General features: G+C 42.5%; 2 long non-coding RNA genes across 3 annotated transcripts; one reads left to right on the top strand and one right to left on the bottom strand.

Annotated features, from left to right (window-relative positions):
• Nucleotides 1–12584: 12584 nt before the first annotated feature.
• On the bottom strand, nucleotides 12585–13633 carry LOC139423146 (uncharacterized). Its single transcript, XR_011635803.1, has 3 exons — nucleotides 13568–13633; nucleotides 13015–13347; nucleotides 12585–12634 (listed from the first exon to the last, which is right to left on the bottom strand). It is a non-coding gene; the product is annotated as an uncharacterized lncRNA (long non-coding RNA).
• A 1749-nt stretch (nucleotides 13634–15382) lies between these two features.
• LOC139423138 (uncharacterized) lies at nucleotides 15383–18373 on the top strand. Of its 2 annotated transcripts, none has more exons than XR_011635802.1 (4): nucleotides 15383–15450; nucleotides 15687–15821; nucleotides 16168–16298; nucleotides 16520–18373. It is a non-coding gene; the product is annotated as an uncharacterized lncRNA (long non-coding RNA). The 2 variants fall into 2 exon arrangements; XR_011635799.1 differs by having other exon boundaries at nucleotides 16168–16320.
• The last annotated feature ends 6827 nt before the right edge of the window (nucleotides 18374–25200 follow it).

Raw genomic sequence — 25200 nt, 5'->3', positions numbered from 1 at the left:
GTCTCGACCCCGCCCTGTGCAACTGGGTACTGGACTTCCTGACGGGCCGCCCCCAGGTGGTGAGGGTAGGCAACAACATCTCCTCCCCGCTGATCCTCAACACTGGGGCCCCACAAGGGTGCGTTCTGAGCCCTCTCCTGTACTCCCTGTTCACCCACGACTGCGTGGCCACGCACGCCTCCAACTCAATCATCAAGTTTGCGGACGACACAACAGTGGTAGGCTTGATTACCAACAACGACGAGACGGCCTACAGGGAGGAGGTGAGGGCCCTCGGAGTGTGGTGTCAGGAAAATAACCTCACACTCAACGTCAACAAAACTAAGGAGATGATTGTGGACTTCAGGAAACAGCAGAGGGAACACCCCCCTATCCACATCGATGGAACAGTAGTGGAGAGGGTAGCAAGTTTTAAGTTCCTCGGCATACACATCACAGACAAACTGAATTGGTCCACTCACACAGACAGCATTGTGAAGAAGGCGCAGCAGCGCCTCTTCAACCTCAGGAGGCTGAAGAAATTCGGCTTGTCACCAAAAGCACTCACAAACTTCTACAGATGCACAATCGAGAGCATCCTGGCGGGCTGTATCACCGCCTGGTACGGCAACTGCTCCGCCCTCAACCGTAAGGCTCTCCAGAGGGTAGTGAGGTCTGCACAACGCATCACCGGGGGCAAACTACCTGCCCTCCAGGACACCTACACCACCCGATGTCACAGGAAGGCCATAAAGATCATCAAGGACATCAACCACCCGAGCCACTGCCTGTTCACCCCGCTATCATCCAGAAGGCGAGGTCAGTACAGGTGCATCAAAGCTGGGACCGAGAGACTGAAAAACAGCTTCTATCTCAAGGCTATCAGACTGTTAAACAGCCACCACTAACATTGAGTGGCTGCTGCCAACACACTGACACTGACTCAACTCCAGCCACTTTAATAATGGGAATTGATGGGAAATGATGTAAATATATCACTAGCCACTTTAAACAATGCTACCTTATATAATGTTACTTACCCTACATTATTCATCTCATAGGCAAACGTATATACTGTACTCTATATCATCGACTGTATCCTTATGTAATACATGTATCACTAGCCACTTTAACTATGCCACTTTGTTTACATACTCATCTCATATGTATATACTGTACTCGATACAATCTACTGTATCTGCCTATGCTGCTCTGTACCATCACTCATTCATATATCCTTATGTACATATTCTTTATCCCCTCACACTGTGTACAAGACAGTAGTTTTGGAATTGTTAGTTAGATTACTTGTTGGTTATTACTGCATTGTCGGAACTAGAAGCACAAGCATTTCGCTACACTCGCATTAACATCTGCTAACCATGTGTATGTGACAAATAAAATTTGATTTGATTTGATTTGATTTGACCATGTCGTCCAAACAATGGACCGCTGGGAGAGACAGGGAGTCCCTCCAGCACCTCCACCAGCACAACAGGGGCCTACACTTCTCGCTCCCCATGTACCCGGTTCCAGGTGTATTCGTCTCGCCCTCCCCAGGGAGTACGATGGGACTCCCCAGTGTTTCCTGCTGCAGTTGGAGTTATACCTGGCGGCCGTCCACCCGGCTCCTTCGGGCCATGAGAGGGTGTCCGCCCTCGTCTCATGCCTCTCGGGGAAAGCCCTGGAGTGTACAAACGCTGTGTGGGTGGAAGGAGATGCGGTGCTGGACCACTTAGAGGAGTTCACCCGTCGTTTCCGAGCAGTCTTCAACCACCCGCCCAAAGGTAGAACGGCTGATGAAATTCTCTTTCACCTGCGGCAGGGGACGAGGAGCACCCAGGAGTTCGCTCTGGACTTTCGGATCCTGGCCGCCGGAGCGGGATGGAACGGCAGGGCCCTGATCGACCACTATCGCTGCAGCCTGCGCGAGGATGTCCGTCAGGAGTTGGCCTGCAGAGACACCACCCTCACCTTTGACCAGCTGGTGGACCTGTCCATCCGGCTGGATAATCTGCTGGCCACCAGCGGACATCCAGATCGGGTTTTGTTGGTTCCATCCTCCATCACCACCGCTCTGATACCTATGGAGCTGGGAGGTGCTGCGCTTAGAGAGGCAGGAGGAGGGGCCTTCTCGTGCACCATCTGTGGCCACAGAGGTCACACTGCTGGTCGGTTTCGAGTTTGTTCCTCTGGGGGTCGAGGCAACAGGCAGGGCACTCTAGCGTCACCCCAGTTGAGTCGGCACCATTCTCACCCAGAGCCCTCTGTTGCACCCCTGTTTTTGCATGTCATTTTTCCTGAGTTTTCCCCGCAATCCCAGCATAAGGTGCTCGTCGCTTCAGGCGCAGCTGGGAATTTTATAGACAGAGCATTCGCTCATAGTTTAGGGATACCTATTGTTCCAGTGGCTGTGCCCTTCCCACTTCACGCCTTAGACAGTCAACCATTAGGGTCAGGGTTGATTAGGGAGGCCACCGCTCCCCTGGGCATGGTGACGCCGGGGGGTCACAAGGAGAGAATCAGTCTCTTCCTCATTGACTCTCCTGCATTTCCCGTGGTGCTAGGCCTACCCTGGTTAGCCTGTCATGACACCACTGTTTCATGGCAACGGAGGGCTCTCACGGGGTGGTCGCGAGAGTGCTCGGGGAGGTGTTTAGAAGTTTCCGTTGGTGCTACTACGGTGGAAAGTCCAGACCAGGTCTCCACCGTGTGCATTCCCGCCGAATATGCTGATTTGGCTCTCTCCTTCCCCAAAAAGAAGGCGACTCAATTACCACCCCATCGACGGGGGGATTGTGCGATAAATCTCTTGGTAGACGCCGCACTTCCCAGGAGTCACGTGAATTCCCTGTCACAGGCGGAGATGGCGGCTATGGAAACATATGTCTCCGAATCCCTGTGTCAGGGGTTAATTCGGTCCTATACTTCACCCCTGTGCCTCCTCAAGTTTATTTTTTGTGAAGAAGAAGGAGGGAGGTCTGCGCCCGTGTATTGACTATCGAGGCCTAAACCAGATCACTGTGAGGTACAGTTACCCTCTCATAGCCACAGCGATTGAGTCAATGCACGGGGCGCGCTTCTTCACCAAACTAGATCTCAGGAGCGCTTACAACCTGGTGTGTATCCGGGAGGGAGACGAGTGGAAGACGGCGTTCAGTACTACCTCAGGGCATTATGAGTACCTCGTCATGCCGTACGGGTTGATGAATGCTCCATCAGTCTTCCAAGCCTTTGTAGACAAGATTTTCAGGGACCTGCACGGGCAGGGTGTAGTGGTGTATATTGATGACATTCTGATATACTCCGCTCCACACGCTGAGCATGTGTCCCTGGTGCGCAGGGTGCTTGGTCGACTGTTGGAGAATGACCTGTACGTCAAGGCTGAGAAATGCTTGTTCTTCCAGCAGTCTGTCTCCTTCCTGCTTCCGTGCTCTCTCAGCGCTCGGCTACGCCACCGAAGCTCCACCCCTGTGCCTTCTTCTCGAGGAAGCTCAGCTCGGCGGAGCAAAACTATGACGTGTGGGACCAGGAGCTGTTGGCTGTCGTCAAGGCTTTGAAGGCGTGGAGACATTGGCTTGAGGGGGCTAAACACCCTTTTCTCATCTGGACTGACCACTGCAATCTGGAGTACATCCGGGCAGCGAGGAGACTGAACCGGCGCCAGGCAAGGTGATCCATGTTTTTCACCTGTTTTGTTTTCACCCTTTCTTACAGACCTGGTTCCCAGAACATGAAGGCAGACGCACTTTCCCGGCTGTATGACACAGAGGAGCGGCCTATGGATCCCACCCCCATACTCCCGGCCTCCTGCCTGGTGTCGCCGGTAGTGTGGGAGCTGGACGCGGACATTGAGCAGGCGTAGAGCCTGCTACCCTCCAGTGTCCCGCTGGGCGTCTGTACGTTCGGTCTGCTGTCCGTGACCGGGGTGATCTATTGAGCCCACACGTCACCTTCCTCTAGTCATCCAGGCATCGATCGGACGGTGCACTGTCTGAGTGGGAAGTACTGTTGGCCCACTTTGGCTAAGGATGTGAGGGTTTATGTTTCCTCCTGCTCGGTGTATGCTCAGTGTAAGGCTCTTAGGCACCTGCCCAGAGGTAAACTACACCCCTTACCCGTTCCACAACGATCCACAACCTGTCGACCGATCTCACCCATCACAGGGAAACACCACGATCCTGGTTGTTGTGGATTGTTTTTCTAAGTCCTGCCGTCTCCTTCCTCTGCCCGGTCTCCCTACAGCCCTTCAGACTGCAGAGGCCTTGTTTACGCACGTCTTCTGGCACTACGGGGTGCCTGATGATATAGTGTCTGATCTGGGTTCCCAGGACACTTCGAGGGTCTGGAGGGCGTTCATGGAACGTCTGGGCGCTCTGGCGCCTTGGCATCAGAGTCAGACTGAGGCTCCTGCGGTGAACGGCGCGGTTCAGGCGCGCGGAGGATACATGGGACGCCGCCCATGTTCACCTCCAGCGGGCCGTGCTGCGCCAGAATGCCAGCACAGACCATCACCGCAGTGAGGCCCCGGTGTTCCCCGGTCTGGCTCTCAACCCGAAACCTGCCCCTCCGCCTGCCCTGCCGGAAGCTGGGACCGCGGTTTGTGGGGCCATTTAAAGTCCTGAGGAGACTGAACGAGGTGAGTTACAGGTTACAGCTTTCCCTTGATTAACGTATTAACCCCTCGTTCCATATGTCTCTCCTCAGGCCGGTGGTGGCTGGTCCACTCCAGGAGTCTGAGGTGCGGGAGGTTCCTCGACCCCCTCTGGACATCGAGGAGGTCCCAGCGTACTCCGTTCACTCTATAATGGATTCGAGGCGTCGGGTGAGGGGCCTCCAGTACCTCGTGGACTGGGAGGGGTATGGTCCGGAGGAGAGATGTATCATTACCAGGGCCTCCCAGGTGGTGCAGTGGTCTAAGGCACTGCATCGCAATGCTAGCCGTGCCACCAGAGATTCTGGGTTCGAGCCCAGGCTCTGTTGCACCCTCCGGGTTAGGGAGGGTTTGGCTGGCAGGGATATCGCGCACTAGCGACTCCTGTGGTGGGCCGGGCACAATGCACGCTGACCAGGTCTCCAGGTGTACGGTGTTTCTTCCGACACATTGGTGCGGCTGGCTTCCGGGTTGGATGTGTGTTGTGTCAAGAAGGAGCGCGGTTAGGTTGGGTTGTGTTTCGGAGGACGCGTGGCTCTCAACCTTCGCCTCTCCCGAGTCCGTACGGGAGTTGCAGCGATGAGACAAGACAACCCTACCAACACGTTAATGTAACTTGACAAGCAAATAGTGGTTAAACCTCTGACCAACCATATCCTCACATCTGTATTTGGAATGTAAATCAGTAACAGAGATGTTTTATCAACTCTTACTCTTCTGGTCTAGAATAAAGGTGAAGTCCATTATTTTAATGAAAGCATGCAGATTTGGTGTATGATGTAGTTTATGTTATTCCTGTTCTTTGCTTTTGATAAGATGGAAATGTGTAATGGAATAAAAACCAAAAAAGAATACCTTGTGCTGTTCAGAGAGAGAGAGAGAGAGAACATTTTTCTGACTGAATATATTTTAGGTAGATGTTGAGACTCCATTTCTTCTTCGCGAGGGCATCACTCCTTCTTCAGTAGGGCATCACTCCCCTAGTAGAACCCCAAGGACTAACCGGTAATCAGTAGACAAGCTACATATCCAATACCTTCCTCATTATCTCACTGTAGTTTAACACTGGATGTCTCTTTTCACTATTTGCAGGTCTGAATGAGAACAGTGGGATGTCATTCATTATTGTGGTGCAATGGACTTTAGCATTAGGGAACATAGTGATGTTGGCAACATGGTGATATTGTGGAACAGTTGCACCTAAGGAGGTATGCCGAGGACTGGACTATTGCTCAAATTGGGTGGGACCACAATATTTGCTCGAGCACACCTGAGCTATTTTCAGTTTGTTTCAAATTCAAGTTAAGCTTTAGGAACATAGCCGGTTTGCAGGCAGGATGAACATACAATACAGAACATATAGATTCTGTTTAAACACCAGTTGAATGTTAATCCACTGTTGTTGCTACTTTTTCAGTCACATTTCTCATCCAAGGGAAATGGGTTGCATCTCACTGAAGCATCGGTCACAGTTGAAAGCAAAGCAAAGCAGTGCGACAAAAAACAACACATGGGAGAAACAAAAGTACAGTCAAAAACAATAGAAAAATCTATATACAGTGTATGCAAATGGAGTAAGGCAATAAATATGTCATAGTAGCGAAGTAATTACAATTTAGCAAATTAACACTGGAGTGAATGATGTGCAGATGATGATGTGCAAGTAGAAATACTGGTGTGCAAAAGAGCAAAACAGTAATTAAAAACAATATGGGGATGAGGTAGGGAGGTGAGCTGCTCAGATAGCTGTTGCTTAAGGTTAGTGAGGGAGATATAAGTCTCTCTGATTTTTTGCAATTCGTTCCAGTCATTGGCAGCAGAGAACTGAAAGGAAAGGCAGCCAAAGTAGGTATTGGCTTTGGGGATGACCAGTGAGATATGCCTGCAGGAGAGCGTGCTATTAGTGGGTGTTGTTATGGTGACCAGTGAGCTTTACCTAGCGAAGACTTATAGATGACCTGGAGCCAGTTGTTCTGGCGATGAATATGTAGCGAGGGCCAGCCAACGAGAGCATACAGGTCGCAGTGGTTGGTGGTATATGGGGCTTTGGTGACAAAACGGATGGCACTGTGATAGACTGCATCCAATTTGCTGAGTAGATTGTTGGAGGCTATTTTGTAAATGACATCGCCGAAGTCAAGGATCGGTAGGATAGTCAGTTTTACAAGGGTATGTTTGGCAGCGTGAGTGAAGTAGGCTTTGTTGCGAAATAGGAATCTGATTCTAGATTTAATTTTGGAATGGAGATGCTTAATATGAGTCTGGAAGGAGAGTTTACAGTCTAGCCAGACACCTAGGTATTTGTAGTTGTCAGAACCGTCCAGAGTAGTGATGCTGGTCGGGTGAGCGGGTGCAGGCAGCGATCGGTTGAAGAGCTTACATTTAGTTTTACTAACATTTAAGAGCAGTTGGAGGCCACGGAAGGAGTGTTGTATGGCATTGAAGCTTATTTGGAGGTTTGTTAACACAGTGTCCAAAGAAGGGCCAGATGTATACAGAATGGTGTTGTCTGTGTAAAGGTGGATCAAGGAATCACCCGCAGCATCATTGATATCATTGATATATACAGAGAAAAGAGTCGGCCGAGAATTGAACCCTGTGGTACCTCCATAGAGACTGCCAGAGGTCCGGACAACAGGCCCTCCAATTGTACACACTGAACTCTATTTTAGAAGTAGTTGGTGAACCAGGCAAGGCAGTCATTTGAGAAACCAAGGCTGTTGAGTCTGCCGATAAGAATACGGTGATTGATAGAGTCGAAAGCCTTGGCCAGGTCGATGAAGACGGCTGCACAGTACTGTCTTTTATCGATGGCGGTTATGATATCGTTTAGTATCTTGAGCGTGCCTGAAGTGCACCCGTGACCAGCTCGGAAACCGGATTGCACAGCGGAGAAGGTACGGTGATCAGTGATCTGTTTGTTAACTTGGCTTTCGAAGACTTTGGAAAGGCAGGGCAGGATGAATATCGGTCTGTAACAGTTTAGGTCTAGAGTGTCACCCCCTTTGAAGATCTTTCCAATCTTTAGGAATCTCGGGCGATACGAAAGAGATGTTGAACAGAATAGTAATAGGGGTTGCAACAATGGCGGCAGATAATTTTAGAAAGAGAGGGTCCAGACTGTCTAGCCCAGCTGATTTGTACGTGTCCAGGTTTTGCAGCTCTTTCAGAACATCTGCTATCTGGATTTGGGTGAAGGATCAGCTTGGGAGGCTTGGGCAAGTAGCTACGGGGGGTGCGGAGCTGTTGGCCGGGGTTGGGGTAGCCAAGAGGAAAGCATGATCAGCCGTAGAGAAATGCTTATTGAAATTCTTGATTATCGTGGATTTATCGGTGGTGACAGTGTTTCCTAGCCTCAGTGCAGTGGGCAGCTGGGAGGAGGTGCTCTAATTCTCCATGGACTTTACAGTGTCCCAGAACTTTTTGGAGTTAAAGCTGCAGGATGCACATTTCGGATTGAAAAGCTAGCCTTTGCTTTCCTATCTGACTGTGTGATTTGGTTCCTGACTTCCCTGAAAAGGGACTATTCGATGCTAGTGCAGTACGCAACAGAATGTTTTTGTGCTGGTCGAGGGCAGTCAGGTCTGGAGTGAACCAAAGGCTATATCTGTTCTTAGTTCTACATTTTTTGAAAGGGGCATGCTTATTTAAGATGGTGAGAAATGTACTTTTAAAGAACAACCATGCATCCTCTACTGACGGGATGAGGTCAATATCCTTCCAGGATACCCGGGTCAGGTCAATTAGAAAGGCCTGTTCGCAGAAGTGTTTTTGACAGTGATGAGGGGTGGTCATTTGACCACGGACTCATAATGGAAGCAGGCAATGAGGCAGTGATCGCTGTGATCCTGATTGAAAACAGCAGGGGTGTATTTGGAGGGCAAGTTGGTCAGGATAATATCTATGAGGGTTCCCATTTTTACGGATTTAGGGTTGTACCTGGTGGGTTCCTTGATAATTTGTGTGAGATTGAGGGCATCTTGCTTAGATTGTAGGACGGCCGGGGTGTTAAGCATATCCCAGTTTAGGTCATCTAGCAGAACAAATTTTTAAGATAGATGGGGGGCAATCAATTCACCAATGGTGTCCATGGCACAGCTGGGAGCTGAGGGGGGTCTATAACAGGCGGCAACAGTGAGAGACTTATTTCTGGAGAGATAATGTTTTTTTAATTAGAAGCTCTAACTGTTTGGGCATAGACCTGGAAAGTTTGACAGAACTTTGCAGGCTATCTCTGCAGTAGATTGCAACTCCTCCCCTTTTGGCAGTTCTATCTTGATCATTTTTCACTACTGTCAGAATTCTGAAAATAGCACTTTTTAAAACACCACAAGTCCTGACACATCCTTAGAGGTTCATAGTTTATTTATAACTCATGGCTAGGTTGTTCTGCTGTGTACTCCATGAAACCTCTTGTGACACGAGGGAGTAAATTATTGATCACATCAGAGGAGAGATGTGGCTGACTCACCCTCATCACCTCAAACCGTTCTGTTTCTTTATTCAAACACTGCTTTGAATATGGGAAGAGGAGTTCAAATGCTTGAACTCAGAGATTTGATTTGTTCATGTATTGCTTTTGGATTGTAGTAATCACAGGTTGTGTTTGCTGCATCAAGATAAGTAGAAAGCCGAGATAGTCTTTGTATAATTTGTACAGCTCCGTTTAGTGAATGAAAACGTGGAATGTTCACAGTTTAAGTCAGTTGAACCTTGTATCGATACTACTGAAACCATAGAAGAGAACAAACTTGCCTATGTTTCGCCAAAGATTCAAGGTTTTCATACCAGCATTTAGCAGATGTAGAATGGTGAATACTGTAGTGACTGAACACACATTTGTATGTCCTCTCTTGATTAAGATACTTCTATGTTGGCCTTCCTCCCCTCCCCACCAGAGAAATCTGAACAATGAATTAAGCATTTTAAAACTGTAATACAATGACAAATGACCCACAAAACCCTGTCGCTCTGTTTTCTTGAATCACTGTTCTTCACCTCTAAGCACAGGATGGGATATTTGTAATATCAGCCTGCTAGGGGTCACCAAAAATATGAATATGTTCTATCACAGTTAGAACCATAGAGGTGGTTATAATAACACATTAATAAACACACCACCAACAGGAATGTGGAGTGTTCTGAAGTATGTCGTATGACTTAGATTGTGTGGCTGGGTGTATTGTATTGTCTAGATTGGAGCATCTATACTGTGTGCAACACAATAAACAATTTGCTGCCATATTTGAGGTTTGAGAAACATAACCAGCATTGATAGTTAAGGGAATAAAACCTCAAGTGTTCTGCAAATGTGTTTATGCCGTTTTATGGATGTCAGAGAGGGGAGTTGAACACAACCACACATCAACCAAACCTCTATTTAAATTAAACAGAACATGAAGCACAAAGTCATCACATCCTGTTCTTACACCTCAAATGTTCCATTGCAGCTGTTCTCCTTTAGAGCTGAAACCATCACAGACTTTTCTCAACCATGAACTGTGTTGTAATGGCAGGAACAGGAGCTAATCAGAGCCAATCAGTAAAAAACAACAGCACTTTTACCCCACATTTTAACACTTTTGTGTCAATGTTTTTTATTCAACTAAACCAACTGATTGAAAAAGGCCCTGGGGTTTGTTGTGTGCGATCATTACAACAAATGTAAATTTTCATCAGCAATGCTGTCTAGGCTTTGTCCGGCTATTTAGTAGTGAATGTCGCGACATACATTTATCTGAGTGTGCTATGTCATTGTTTACTCAGTCTTTTTTCCATCCCGAGGTGATTGTGATAAAGTGCAGTTATGACAATTATTTTATGGATTTACGAACCTAATCTTATCAAAAATAATTGTGGCAAAAATGGATTTGGTCAAATATATTTGAGCATATACAGTTTATTAATTCAACTGTAATCCATCCAAAAACAATTTATTGTTTTTGGTTTCGTCAATAATTATAAATCTATGAATGGTGCTGTCCAAGCTGTCACAGAGTGCCCGCTTTGTGCTCTATCGTTTTTATCGTGATGAGATTAATTTTTTTTATGACAACACAAACAAATCACATTCCCTACGACCATTCCGTGTTTTCTCCACATTCAAGATGTCGAAGGTGACCTACTTTAGTTTTCAACTTAATTATATAATAAACAATGAACTTATTTACTTTTAATCAATATTATATCAATAGCAATATGTCTGTTTTAACATTATAGGCTACACAAAGAAATGTTGGTGATATAGGAATTGCCTCACAAAAGTAAAAGAGGCAGCTGTAGCCTAGCCTTGTGCAGGGCTTCCCAAACTCGGTCCTGGGGCCCCCTCCTGGGTGCATGTTTTAGGTTTTGCCATAGCACTACACAGCTTATTCAAATAACCAACTCATCATCATGCAACTTTAGGAAACCCTGGCGTAGTGTGTGGCTGCAACCTGGACTCAGGTAGACAAAACATAGTAAAATCACATCAGGGACACTCCAATTACAATGATATGTTAAATTTTGTATGGTATGTATACATTTGTAGATGTCCATAATCCATTTTATATAATATGTTATGAATTGCAATTTGACGTGGCTTACGTTAGCTAGGTGGCTAACGTTAGGCTGGGGATTAGGTTAAAGGGTTAAGGTTAGGTTAAAGGGTTAAGGTTAGCTAACATGCCAAGTAGTTGCAAAGTAGCTAAAAAGTAGTAAGTAGTTGCAAAGTTGCTGAAGTTATCCAAGATTAGATTCAAATGTAACCTTTTGGGTTGCTAGACATACGTGTTAAATGCCCACCCATTCACACCGACAGTTGCTAGACGTTTGTGTTATACGCCCACTCATTCACCCTGACCAACCACCCTACTTTTGCCTTAAGTAACCCTACCAAAAATAAGATATACTAATATCAGTGTCCCGGGCTTATGTTTACTATGTTACATCTAGTCTGAGACCAGGCTGGTGTGTGGGAGAATGTATCCATATCGTGCATAGTGTCACATGGAATGACGCTGGAGAGACGAAGCAGGTACGGGAGTCAAACATTTAATAAAGAACCGACATGAGACAGGAACAGCGTCAGTAAACTAATAATACAGACAAAAAACAATCAATGCATCAGCAGGGAAACCGGCTGCGACCGGGAGGTCCGTGGGGCGACGCACAATTGGCCTAGCGTCGCCCGGGTTAGGGAGGGCTTGGTCGGTAGGGGTGTCCTTGTCTCATCGCGCACCAGCGACTCCTGTGGCGGGCTGGGCGCAGTGTACGCTAGCCAAGGTGGCCAGGTGCACGGTGTTTCCTCCGGCGCATTGGTGCGGCTGGCTTCCGGGTTGGATGTGCGCTGTGTTAAAGAAGCAGCGGCTTGGTTGGTTGTGTATCGGAGGACGCATGACTTTCAACCTTTGTCTCTCCCGAGCCCGTACGGGAGTTGTAGCGACGAGACAAGATAGTAGCTACTACAACAATTGGATACTACGAAATTGGGGAGAAAAAGGGGTAAAATTCAAAAAAAAAAAAAAAAATGCCTTTCAGTAGGCATACATTCTATACATTAGAGTAATAAAATATGAACAGGCCTAAAAACACAATAAAAATGCAGTGCATGAAGAAAGCTATTGTTCCGAAAACGTTTCAAATCACAGTTTACAGTTTACTAAAGGTAACATAGGTTTACTAAAAGCATAGGCTTTAGGCTATAACTCGGAAGAGTGCTTCAGGCAATATTTTAACAACTAATGCAATCCCTTTTTAATTCATATTCATTTGGGTTCTGATGTATGACACACAAATTATTGTGGCCACAATGAAAATCAGGATGTTTATGCTGAGAAAAACATGGTTCAGCCAAGTGAGAGCATGTTCCTGTTTGATTTCTGAAACAAGAGGAAAGTGGTTGTTACAGTCATGTCTACTTGAATAGTAGGCTAACAAAACAGACACATGTCAAGTTGTACCAACACTTACCCTTTGGGACCAGTGTTGTCAACTTTGAGACCAGGGTCATCTGGTTGATGTCTTACACAGGAAAAAGGAGAGATGGCCACTTTACAATATTATAAACCATTTCTTTAGAATTTCATCAGAAATTCAGCTGCATAACAATGGTTTATTTCGTAATGTAGCCTATATGCCTGTTACATTCTTAAAAGTGTTTCAAAAGTATGCATAAGCTACAACAATTTTGTGGTTGTTGGGTAACACCCAAACATGTGCTCTCTGTCATTATGAATTATTATGTAACAGTACAAAAGTACAGAAAAAAAACATAAGAACTTATCTGGTGTTTTCACCTGCAAAAGTTTTTGAAAGCAAACTAAAGTTTTATCCATATTTTCTGAAAACCAATGTAATTTAAACCAATTACATGTCAGTGGTGGTGTTGATGATATACATACCTTCAAAAATGTGAAGTGTGCCACCCTCCCCATAAACCTTGCTGTTGACAAGGGCAATGATGCACTTTGCGATGCAAATTGGCATAATGGTGTCACTCAAGGTCAGGTTTCTCAATGTCGTAGTAGCTGTTTTGCTCAAATTTATGTTGACACGTTGCGTATACAACTCCAAACTTGTGACATCACCTTGATCTTCAATGATCCATCTCATTTTGCAATTTCTTATTTCCTCATGATCTGAGGTTATGTTGCAATAAAGAGCAGCTGTTTCCCCTACTATGTAAGCATTCTTTGAGGACCACTGGTTCATCCACACCCTGGCATTTGCAGGGACTAGGAGGAAACAAACATGCATAGTAATGAATGTCTGAACTACCCTTTAACCTTAACTTGCATGCAGTATGATTGTCAACATCTTCTGAAAATGTTCAAGGTAAAAGTGCCTTACATTCTTATTTTAGAAATAACATCCATTATATCAACCATAGCAATACTTATCTTAGATAATTATTATGGATAATAATATCTTACATATATTTGTTAAGTGTCTTACCTGGGAATAACAGCAATACTATAGAACACCAAAGGGGAAGTTTGCACATGATTCTGTAGATTGTTCTTGTTCAGTGTCAACTACGGATGAAAATGAACAGCCCTGTTTTCCTGTAATCATATAACTTCATACTGTAGAACAGAGTACAAAAAAAAGCCACAATGAACACAGAGACTCAGAAACGGTACGGAAGCCTGTAGACAGGATATGCTGTATAGGCTACTTGTCATAAAGTGCAGCTTGGTCAATGGTTCCCCGTAACGTACAGTGGGGCAAAAAAGTATTTAGTCAGCCACCAATTGTGCAAGTTCTCCCACTTAAAAAGATGAGAGAGGCCTGTAATTTTCATCATAGGTACACTTCAACTATGACACTTCAACTATACTTATTTTCAACCATAATTTGCAAATAAATTAATTAAAAATCCTACAATGTGATTTTCTGGATTTTTTTTCTCATTTTGTCTGTCATAGTTGAAGTGTACCTATGATAAAAATTACAGGCCTCTCTCATCTTTTTAAGTGGGAGAACTTGCACAATTGGTGGCTGACTAAATACTTTTTTTGCCCCACTGTATATTCTAGGAGTCAGGAAGCAGGTGCAGAAGGTGTGTTTTAATAATGAGAATAAGCAGATAAACAAAACAGAAGAAGTGTACTGAACGTAAACAAAACCAATACTGCTTGAAGACTGAGGCTACTGTGTGCTAAATAAAGGGTAACTAATCAAGGTAATGATGAAGTCCAGGTGTGCATGACGATGGGGAGCATGTGTGCGTAATGATGGTTGCCAGGTGTGCGCAATGTGGGTTGCCAGGACCGGGTTTAGTAGACCTGCGATGTCGAGTGCAGGAGAGAGAACGGGAGTAGGCGAGACATTCCCAACCTTTTTTCAGTTACTTTACCACCAACTAAATTAGGCTTTGCCAGAAGTACCCCCTCATGTGCATTTTAACAGTAGGCATAGGGTGTCATGACCTTATGTTGATAGGCCAAGTACCCCCAGGGATCCACTGAGCTAGATCATGCTGCAGTTGCCTCATCTGACATCTGAAGATAGTTGATGATGGCAGACTATTTGATTAAATTGGTGTTGGATCACATAATCCTACCATCTTCACATAGGCTTACTGCAAGTTATAGCACATTGTCAAATTATATTTCTCAGATTCCCAAGCAATCTCTGCATATTTTCTCAGTTTTTATTGATATATGAAAGAACTTATATGAAACTGAATTGACTATCTTCTGAAGATTTTGTTTTGGTTTATGGTTTATCTTGGTTTGTCTGAATGTAACACATTTTTGAGTTGAGTCACATTGCCTTGAAAGTAAACATACTAGCAAGATGCCATGGGATTGTGGGTAATTGTGTGTCCCTTGAGTTCATATTTCTTTGTTTCTTGTTCCTGTGTTGGTGTCTAGAGGTGTTTGTGTGTTTGTCTCTAGCCAGATTATTTAAAAGGCATAGTTCATATATTGGTACCTTTTGCTAATTTATCAAACACTGCAACATAAACTCATAAACGTATTACCTACTGTAGGACGACAGATTTTGACTTCGCCAGAAACATTTCATTATAAATTCCCCCAAAATGATGACATCAGCTTGCCTTAGACTTTTATATTTGAAATATTCTACAAAATCATACTCTTCAAGTTCTCTTGAAGGGATGTTGTAGAATCTAGTTTTAGTGAAAGTGTCTGTCCTAACCGATGCCATCCTGAAGATTACGGATATAGTTACATTATGGTTATATCCAAATTAAATACCTTGACTGACAGAAAAAAATCTATCTTTTTTTTGTCTCTTTCAGAATATGACATCGGTTTTCCTCTATATAACCATTATATTTGTTACGCTACTTGGGCGTACCTATAATGGTAAGACACCTAACCTATTTTGTTGACTATTGTAATTACCTTGTCCAAGAGACATTTTAACCTGCAGTAATTTAAGAAAATTAATTCTCAATTAATAGACCATAACTGTTATGGTTGTTAACTACAATTAAAGCCACAGTCTAACATTTACAGTCATTTTAAGTCATGAAATATAGCCAATGATTTTGAAGAATGTTCATGAACTAAATGATGTTTTACTTGTATTTGGTTTCTAGGTTTGGAAGAGAACCATAAACCAACCATTGAATTAAATTGTAATGACAGTGGTAGACGCATATGTTCTAACATCATGGATTGTAGATGGACTGGCTTCTTGAAAGACGTTGTATTTGATTGCCCGCTTGATAATGGTAAGTTCAGCGATTAGCATTTGTAAACGTGTTCTAAAATGTTTTACTGTATTTATCAATGGCAATTAATCCCAATGAAATGTTCACTCTTTTTATGCTGTAATATAGACAAGTGAAAACATTGTTCTCATGCAATTGATTCATTTTTCACAAAACTACAAGATAAGTTTCCCCCAAACACTGGTCCAGAGTCACAGTCTATGAGTGCCACCAAGTCCTTTCTGACCTCTCTTGTTTTCCCTACAAATAATAATCATTGTAATTGTACTCAGTACCACCAGGGTTGGCAGAGGAGAGTGAAGAAGAGGGTTTCTAATGTGCACTTTTATATGATTTACTTTTCTAGACAAGTTTCAATGTTCAGTGGAGACGGATGAAGTAAAGAAAAACCAGGAAGAACAACAAACAGTACCAGTGGCACCGATATGCAAAGACAATAGAAGCTGTGGATTCCCTACAACATTTGTCGGTGAAAGTGTAAGATGCACCATACATATGCGTAAGTATATACTGTAGCTTGTCATTTGGACTTATATAAATGTTTTATAATGTATACAATAATAATTTGAATGGCAGCAGGGATATCCATATCCTGTACTAGTAGTGTCGTGAATTACATCATTACAGGTTTACATTATTGTGCATATTTCATTGCTGTTTCTTATTTAGAAGTTGTGTTTTTTCCATATTTGCAACAGAAACACAACTACCAACAAGATCAAGAGAACCAGACAATCTGAAGAATGAAACAGGTAATTTATTGTTTACATTTTGTATTAGATTTTATCACAATGACAATCTCTCAGTTCCCCAGAAGAAGAAAAAGCATTGGGTTGGAAGATGTGGATGTATTAATACCTGATGTACAGAGATACATTGCAAAATGAAGGGTCTACTGGACAGAGGTTGATCTACAGCAGTGGTTCCCAAATGTTTTAGAGTCCCGTACCCCTTCAAACATTCAACCTCCAGCTGTGTACCCCCTCTGGCACCAGGGTCAGCGTACTCTCAAATGTTGTTTTTGCCATCATTGTAAGCCTTCCACACACATGAGTGTGAGTTTTAGTCACAACCCGGCTCGTGGGAAGTGACAAAGAGCACTTATAGGATCAGGGCACAAATAATAATAATCAATCATTTTGCTCTTTATTTTGCCATCTTACATATAAAATCTTATTTGTTCACCAAAAATCGTGAATAACTCACCACAGGTTAATGAGAAGTGTGTGCTTGAAATGATGCACATAACTCAGCAATGTTGGGTTGTATTGAAGAGAATCAGTCTTAAATAATTTTCCACACACAGTTTGTGCTTGTATTTAGTTTAATGGTAGTGAAGGCAGATAATCCACGTGGTACGTGGTTGCAAAGGGCATCAGTGTCATAACAGCGTGATATGCCAAGCCAGGATACTCTGAGCGCATCCCAATCCAGAACTCTGGCAGTGGCTTCTAATTAAATTCAATTTTCACAGAACCGCTTGTTGAGGCTCCCTTGTTCAGATTTCGGTAAGTGGACTGGAGTCAGGGCATGAAAGGGATAACGAATCCAGTTGTTTGTGTCATCCATTTCGGGAAAGTACCTGCATAATTGCATACCCAACTCACTCAGGTGCTTCACTATATCACATTTGACATTGTCCGTAAGCTTGAGTTCATGTGCACATAAAAAATCATACAATGATGGGAAGACCTGTGTGTTGTCCTTGTTAATGCAGACAGAGAAGAGCTCCAACTTCTTAATCATACCCTCAATTTTGTCCCACACATTGAATATAGTTGTGGAGAGTCCCTGTAATCCTAGATTCAGATCATAAAGGTGTGAAAAAACATCACCCAGATAGGCCAGTCGTGTGAGAAACTCCATCATCATGCAAGCGGTCAGACAAGAGATAATTATGGTCAGTAAAGAAAACTTTAAGCTCGTCTCTCAATTTTAAAAAAGACGTGTCAATACTTTGCTCTTTGATAACCAGTGCACTTCTGTATGTTTTAAAAGCATTACATGGTCGCTGCCCATATCATTGCATAGCGCAGAAAATACACGAGAGTTCAGGGGCCTTGCTTTAACAAAGTTAACAATTTCCACTCTGTGTCCAAAACGTCTTTCAAGCTGTCAGTCATTCCCTTGGCAAGAGCCTCTCGGTGGATGCTGCAGTGTACCCAAGTGGCGTCGGGAGATACTGCTTGCACGCACGTTACCACTCCACTATGTCTCCCTGTCATGGCTTTTGCTCCATCAGTACAGATACCAACATGAGCAGCAGCTACATTTGGTTATATATGGACCATTAGTGGAATTCCCACGAGAGAGTTATGGTTAATGTGATTGGATGTTAATTATTTGACTAGGCTACCTGTATTCAACATTGTGTTGTTATTTCGCTGAACACCAGATGGTTAAATTTTTATTTTGGGCAGTGAAACAAGGCTACTCAGGCGAGAGAGAAAAAACTCACCCAAATGTATAACCCCGTTGGAAAATATAAGGACTGTTTGAAAATGTGGAAAAAAATTGAACGTTTTTTAAATGTGAATCACATTTTTGTTTGGAGTAACCCTGACGGTATTGCGCATACCCCCTTCCCAGTTTGGGAATACCTGATATACAGTATGTATCTGCATGGATTCATTTGAGTATCAGTCGTGTATTGTTCCTTTGGAGTTCCATGTCATAGTTATCATGTTTTTCAGAGCCAAAACACAATATACCCTGGTGGATTTGGTTAATAATTTGCCTTTGCCTTTGGCATTAGCGTTGGCATTGGTGTTGGGATTTGGATTAATCGATGTCAGGTAAGTTATCTACAGTAATATAATTGTGCTTTGTAGAGACATTTTTTATTCAGAATAATTTATTCATAATAGGAGTATGATTAAGTGTTGATATACTGTAACTCATTACTGTTGTTTTTTCAATAATTGCTATGATTTTGGAGCACCAACAAAAATAAATATGCAATCCAACCTTTGTTTTATTCTCAGAAGAAAAAGGATTCATTTGAGACACGTGATGAGGCGTATATAGAAGTGGATGGAATGGTATAAAAAACGAATGAGGTGGTATTATTGCAGGGGTTAACCTATGGGTGCACTAGTATGAGCCATCATCACCCCTCAGCCAGCAGGCTATTTTAATACTAATCTCATTGGGGTAAATTAATAAAATGTTTTAAAAGATATATAAAATCTGCATGGATTAGTGTTTGCCATCATGTGTGATGCAGTGATAAAACACCTGAAAGAATGCCTACATTAACATACAGTACCGGTCAAAAGTTTGGAGACACCTACTCATTCCAGGGTTTTTCTTAATCTTTTACTATTTTATACATTGTAGAGTAATAGTAAAGAAGACATAAAAACTATGAAATAACACATATGGAATCATGTAGTAACCAAAAAAAGTGTTAAACAAATCCAAAGAAATTCTTCAAAGTAGCCACCCTTTGCCTTGATGACAGCTTGGCATGCTCTTGGCATTCTCTCAACCAGCTTCATGAGGAATGCTTGAAGAAGTTCCCACATATGCTGAGCAGTTGTTGGCTGCTTTGCCTACACTCTGCGGTCCAACTCATCCCAAACTATCTCAATTGGGTTGAGTTCGGGTGATTGTGGAGGACAGGTCATCTGATGCAGCACTCCATCACTCTCCTTGGTCAAATAGACCTTACACAGCTTGGAGGTGTGTTTTGGGTCATTGTCCTGTTGAAAACAAATGATAGTCCCACTAACCTTACAGTGAAATGCTTACTTACAGGCCCCTAACCAACAATGCAGTTTAAAAAATATGAATAAGAATAAGAAATAAATGTAACAAGTAGTTAAAGAGCAGCAGTAAAATAACAATAGCGAGACTATATACAGGGGGTACCGGTACAGAGTCAATGTGCACTGGTTAGTTGAGGTAATATGTACATGTAGGTAGAGTTATTAAAGTGACAATGCATAGATAATAACAGAGTAGCAACGGCATAATAGGGGGGGGGGGGGGCAATGCAAATAGTCTGGGTAGCCATTTTATTAGATGTTCAGGAATCTAATGGTTTGGGGATAGAAGCTGTTTAGAAGCCTCTTGGACCTAGACTTGGCACTCTGGTACCGCTTGCTGTGCGGTAGCAGAGAGAACAGTCTATGATTTGGGGGGCTGGAGTCTTTAACAATTTTAGGGCCTTCCTCTGACACTGCCTGGTATAGAAGTCCTGGATGGCAGGAAGTTTGGCCCCAGTGATGTACTGGGCCGTACGCATTACCCTCTGTAGTGCCTCGCGGTCGGAGGCCGAGCAGTTACCATACCAGGCAATGATGCAACCAGTTGTTGATGGTGCAGCTGTAAAACCTTTTGAGGATCTGAGAACCCATGCCAAATCTTTTCAGTCTCCTGAGGGGGAATAGGTTTTGTTGTGCCCTCTTCACGACTGTCTTGGTGTGCTTGAACCATGTTAGGTTGTTGGTGATGTGGACGCCAAGGAACTTGAAGCTCTCAACCTGCTCCACTACAGCCCCGTCGATGAGAATGGGGTCCGGTCCTCCTTTTCCTGTAGTCCACAATCATCTCCTTTGACTTGATCACATTGAGGGAGAGGTTATTGTCCTGGCTCCACATGAAGCTTGTTGAGCTGTCATCAAGGCAAAGGGTGGCTCCTTTGAAGAATATCAAATATAAAATATATTTTGATTTGTTTGACACTTTTGGTTACTACATGATTCCATATGTGTTAGTTACTTCATAGTTTTGATGTCTTCACTATTATTCTGCAATGTAGAAAATAGTCCAAATGAAGAAAAACCCTGGAATGAGTAGCTGTGTCCAAACTGTTGACTGGTACTGTACCTTAACAGAAAGTTTGAAAATGGTTTACAGTAGTTACTACAAATGTTATAATAAGGAGTAATTAATATGACCGCCACAAAATGACATACGATCAAAGGCTTCTCCCTCTTCTATTGTTAGTTTAATAATCTGATAAAATGTGAAGCATGACTCAGGTGGAACGTGGGAGGTTTCCCAACATCCACTCACTCAATCTACTCCCCATGACTCAACTTTACTGTTAACTGCTGGGGCTCAAACTGGATATAGCTGTTTTAAGGTTTGCGACACTACTAACTACACTAACTGCATTAATCATCAACTGATATGAGTACTTTGACTTCATCCTAACCCCAATTACAATACTTTTTTCAAGATACCAAACAAATAACATAATATTTGGTTAAGATATGATAAGATGATAATTTTTGAAGAGAGCAAATTACTTTTTTTGTCCATGTCACTGGAATAGTAAAATTAACTTTAGTTGTCCATACAGTGTAGTTACTGTTTTGCCTAACCCTCTCCTACCTAGGACTTATTGTTTACTACTGTTAAATACTAATTGTGTTTGTGCACTTACTCAAGAAAATATTTGTGTTCAATTTTAATTATTGAAATGTTTTTATTTCTGTAATTTAGGATTTTATAATTGTGGGGATTTCTTCTACTGTTGTTTTTGATTTACAGTACCTATGGTGCATTTTGTGCTTGCTTCATTATCCTTATTGGGATGCACTCATTGCTTGATCATCAGCTAAATGATTGAATTGTTCATTGTAATTCTAATGTTACATTTTAGATGTTCAAGCAACTTTAAATAAGGTGAAGATTTCCTTTCTTAATGTAATCGGAAAAATAACATTTGAAATAACCGTAAATATGTGAAAACTGTGGAAAAAACAAGCTACAGTCTAATATGCATACGGAATTATATTGGTGCAGGCACATGATTCTACCTTGTACCTAGCAACGTCCTTAAACTGTGACTATGTTCATGATGTAACAGGACCTCATGTGCCATAATGCTCAGGGAGATTAGCAGACACTAAACCAAATGAATAAAGCTGGGATTCAATCATTGCTGATTTTATTATACTTCTCCCCGGCTATTTATGCAGTGTCAGAGGTGCCTGATTTATTATGGCTGATAAACTTTTCTGCTTCCTATCACAACCCTGTGCACTCATATAATGACATTCTGTTGACATTGTCATTGGATATTGATATAGTATGAAGACACACCCATCCTAACCTTCCTTTGTATTTTCAATATGAATTGTTTGTTATTTTGTGGACTTTGGTGCTTTATCCACAATGATTGAATTCTGCCTAAATGAGCTCTGTTGATATACTTACAGTAACTCCACCTTTTTGTCACAAGAGGGCAGTGTCTTGCTTTAGAGAGAGACAGAGGGAGAGGCGGGATCAACATCCCACACTTCATCTCCCAGCTTCTTATATTGGCTTTTAAAAATATATATTTTATTTTATTGTGCTTACTTGATTGACTGAATGTGCATCTTGTCAAATGTCTTCAGTTCCAATACTTTTAAATATGCAACTAATTAAGTATCATTAAATGGCATGAACACTATATTTGCATTAGTCTTGATAATAGAAATATATGAGTTTGACTTCACTGTGAAATGGTTCTGTGTACTACAGTGTGAAAGGGGAACTGAGAGGGTACACCCTGTATAAAGGACCTAATTGGATGTACATATAGTGGGTTCCTGCTCTTTAACATTGGGGAAGACCCCTCCCACACTCTACTCCATACTCAGTTCTGAAATATACATTTAAAAGCAATATTTTGCATTCGTGGAGACAGCATTCAAGGTAAATGCTGCATATGTTGGCTCAGCCGGAAATGACCTGATCTTCAGTGCCACGGATTGAGTCGAGCCCTAAGAACCTTGAACTGACCAGAAACCTTGAACTAACGTAACTACTCAGGACTAGACTATAATGTATATATTCCCTTTGTTTTTAACTTTTCTACCATGAATTATGTTCACTGTGTCTGGTGTGTGTACAGGTTATGCAAGTATAAAGATTTATATTAATTTGTAACTTTGTCGCTGTGATCTGAAATAAATCAATTTCCTAACAGGTTCGGTTGGTATGACAATAAAGTGTTGAATCTTGATTGTTCCCTTCCTTCCTTGGAGATGTTGCAATACATGATAAGCATCTGTAGGCTATATATAGAAGGGGAAGTAATTGGAGCTTTTATTGTGCTACCTGTGTAGTGTAGAAGTTGTCATTGAATGGTTCATGTTGGGTAGGGGGAAGGCCCTCTGACTCAAAGCAGTGCACATTCAAGTTGGAAAATGTGCTTTTCTTAGGAAATAGAAACTTACACAAGAGTTTATACAGTCATGTACATGTGCACACAACTGGATGGATAGCTCGAGATTTCGGCAATGAAGCCCTTTATCTACAGTGCCCTCTGTATTTATTGGGACAGTTCTATTGGCTCTATACTACAAAAGTTTGGATTTGAAATCAATCTATGAGGTTAAAGAATGGATTCTCAGCTTGTATGTATGTGTATTTGTGTACATATTGGTTGTACCATTTAGAAATGACAATGCTTTTTACACATAGTCCCCCCTATTTTTTTTTGTGGGCGGTCTATCTGTTGTTCCATGTGGTGAATCTGTTATTTAATGCGTTTGTATGGGCTAATAGTACTAAGGGACAAAATCATTTTTCATTCAATATTTTTTGTATACATTTTTGGGATATTTCAAGGGGTCTTACAATTCTAAATCAAATAGCAAAATGATGCTTGGTATGACCTTCTTAAAACAATTCCACATAGCTTAGTATTTTATTTGTCACTGCGCCGAATACAACAGGTGGAGACTTTAAAGTGAAATGCTTACTTACAAGCCCTTAACTTCTTAACCTTAACCTTAACCTTAATCCTTAACCAACAATGAAGTTAAGAAAATTAACTGTTAGGAAAATATTTCATAAATAAACTGAAGTAAAAACAAATGTATACAAAAATAGAAGCCAAGAATGCTAGTACCATGCAAAAATCTTGAACTATCCCTTTAAGATTGTAAGCAGAAGAGTTTAGCTGAAAGTAGATATTATCATCTGTTCTCTTGTACCATAAGGACTACTAACTGGCTGCCTATTACCTCAAGGATTCCTCACTTACTCAAACGTTGACTACAGCAACAAGCTAGGGTTCCACCGTAAAGATTTTCACTTAACACCAGATTTGACCAAAGGCTGGGGCTCTCTGGCCTATTGGGTTAAGACAGACTGAAAAAAAAGAGGTGTAATGTAAAATGTGTTTGCTGTATTCAGGCTTGTGTCATGAATTGTGGTTATGGTACATGCACATTAGCCAGCTACTTGGTGAAATGTTCTCTACCTCCTTGTCAGGAGCCACACCACCTCTTGGTTCCATTGAAACCTTTGCACATGATGCTATTGTCCCCATCTGACCCCACACCTAATGGGGTGTTAGTTACACCCAGACCCACGGTATTTCCACCCAGTCTGTCTTGGTTGAGATTCTCATTAAGCATACCCACACTTATGGAGCAATTGGGGTTAAGTGCCTTGCTCAAGGGCACATTAATTAACAGATGTTTCACCTAGTCGGCTGGGAATTCGAACCAGTGACCTTTCGGTTACTGGCCCAATGCTCTTAACCACTAGGCTACCTACTGCCCCGGCTGTAACACTGGCTTTATGTGTCTGCGGGACCAAGAGAGCGTCTAGTTTGCAAAAATTGTAGAAGACTCCAGCCACCCAAGTCATAGACTGTTCTCCCTGCTACTGCACGGCAAGCGGTACCGATGCACCATGTCTGGAACCAACAGGACCCTGAACAGCTTCTACATCCTAGCCATAACACTGCTAAATAGTTTGTTAAATAATTAACCAAATAGCTACCTGGACTATATGCATTGACTCTTTTTGCACTAACTTTTTTGACTCATCACATACGCTGTTGCTATTGTTTACCATCTGTCACTTTATTCCTAGTTATATGTAAATATCTACCTCAATTAGCTTGTACCCCTGCACATCGACTCGGTAATGGTACCTCTGGAATGTAGGCAAGTTATCGTTACCCATTGTCTATCTTTTATTATTACCTGTTTTACTTCTCTATTATTTCTCTATTTTCTTTCTCTCTGCAGTGTTGGGAAGGGCCCAAAAGTAAGCACTTCCCTGTTAGTCCACACCTGTTGACAAGAGTTTGTTGACCGGGGCTATACAAGGTATGGTCCCTATACAAATAATCCTGTGCAAATAGATCAATCAATGACATTGGCACAACACACAATGCTTTATCTGTCTGTACCACCTTTCCCTGCCCAATGATCAATACAGAACTACAGTTACAAAATGACATTTTTCTCATACATCTACAGTGCATTTGGAAAGTATTCAGACCCTTTGACTTTTTCCACATTTTGGTAGGTTACCGCCTTATTCTAAAATTGATTAAATTGTTAGTTTTTTCTTCATCAATCTACACACAATAACCAATAATGACAAAGCAAATGTTTTATTTAAAATAAAAACTGAA

This window comes from Oncorhynchus clarkii, chromosome 2 (assembly GCF_045791955.1).
Source record: "Oncorhynchus clarkii lewisi isolate Uvic-CL-2024 chromosome 2, UVic_Ocla_1.0, whole genome shotgun sequence".
Lineage (NCBI taxonomy): Eukaryota > Metazoa > Chordata > Actinopteri > Salmoniformes > Salmonidae > Oncorhynchus > Oncorhynchus clarkii.
The sequence above is the reverse complement of the archived record's forward strand: the minus strand, read 5'-3'. Positions and strand labels throughout refer to the sequence as shown.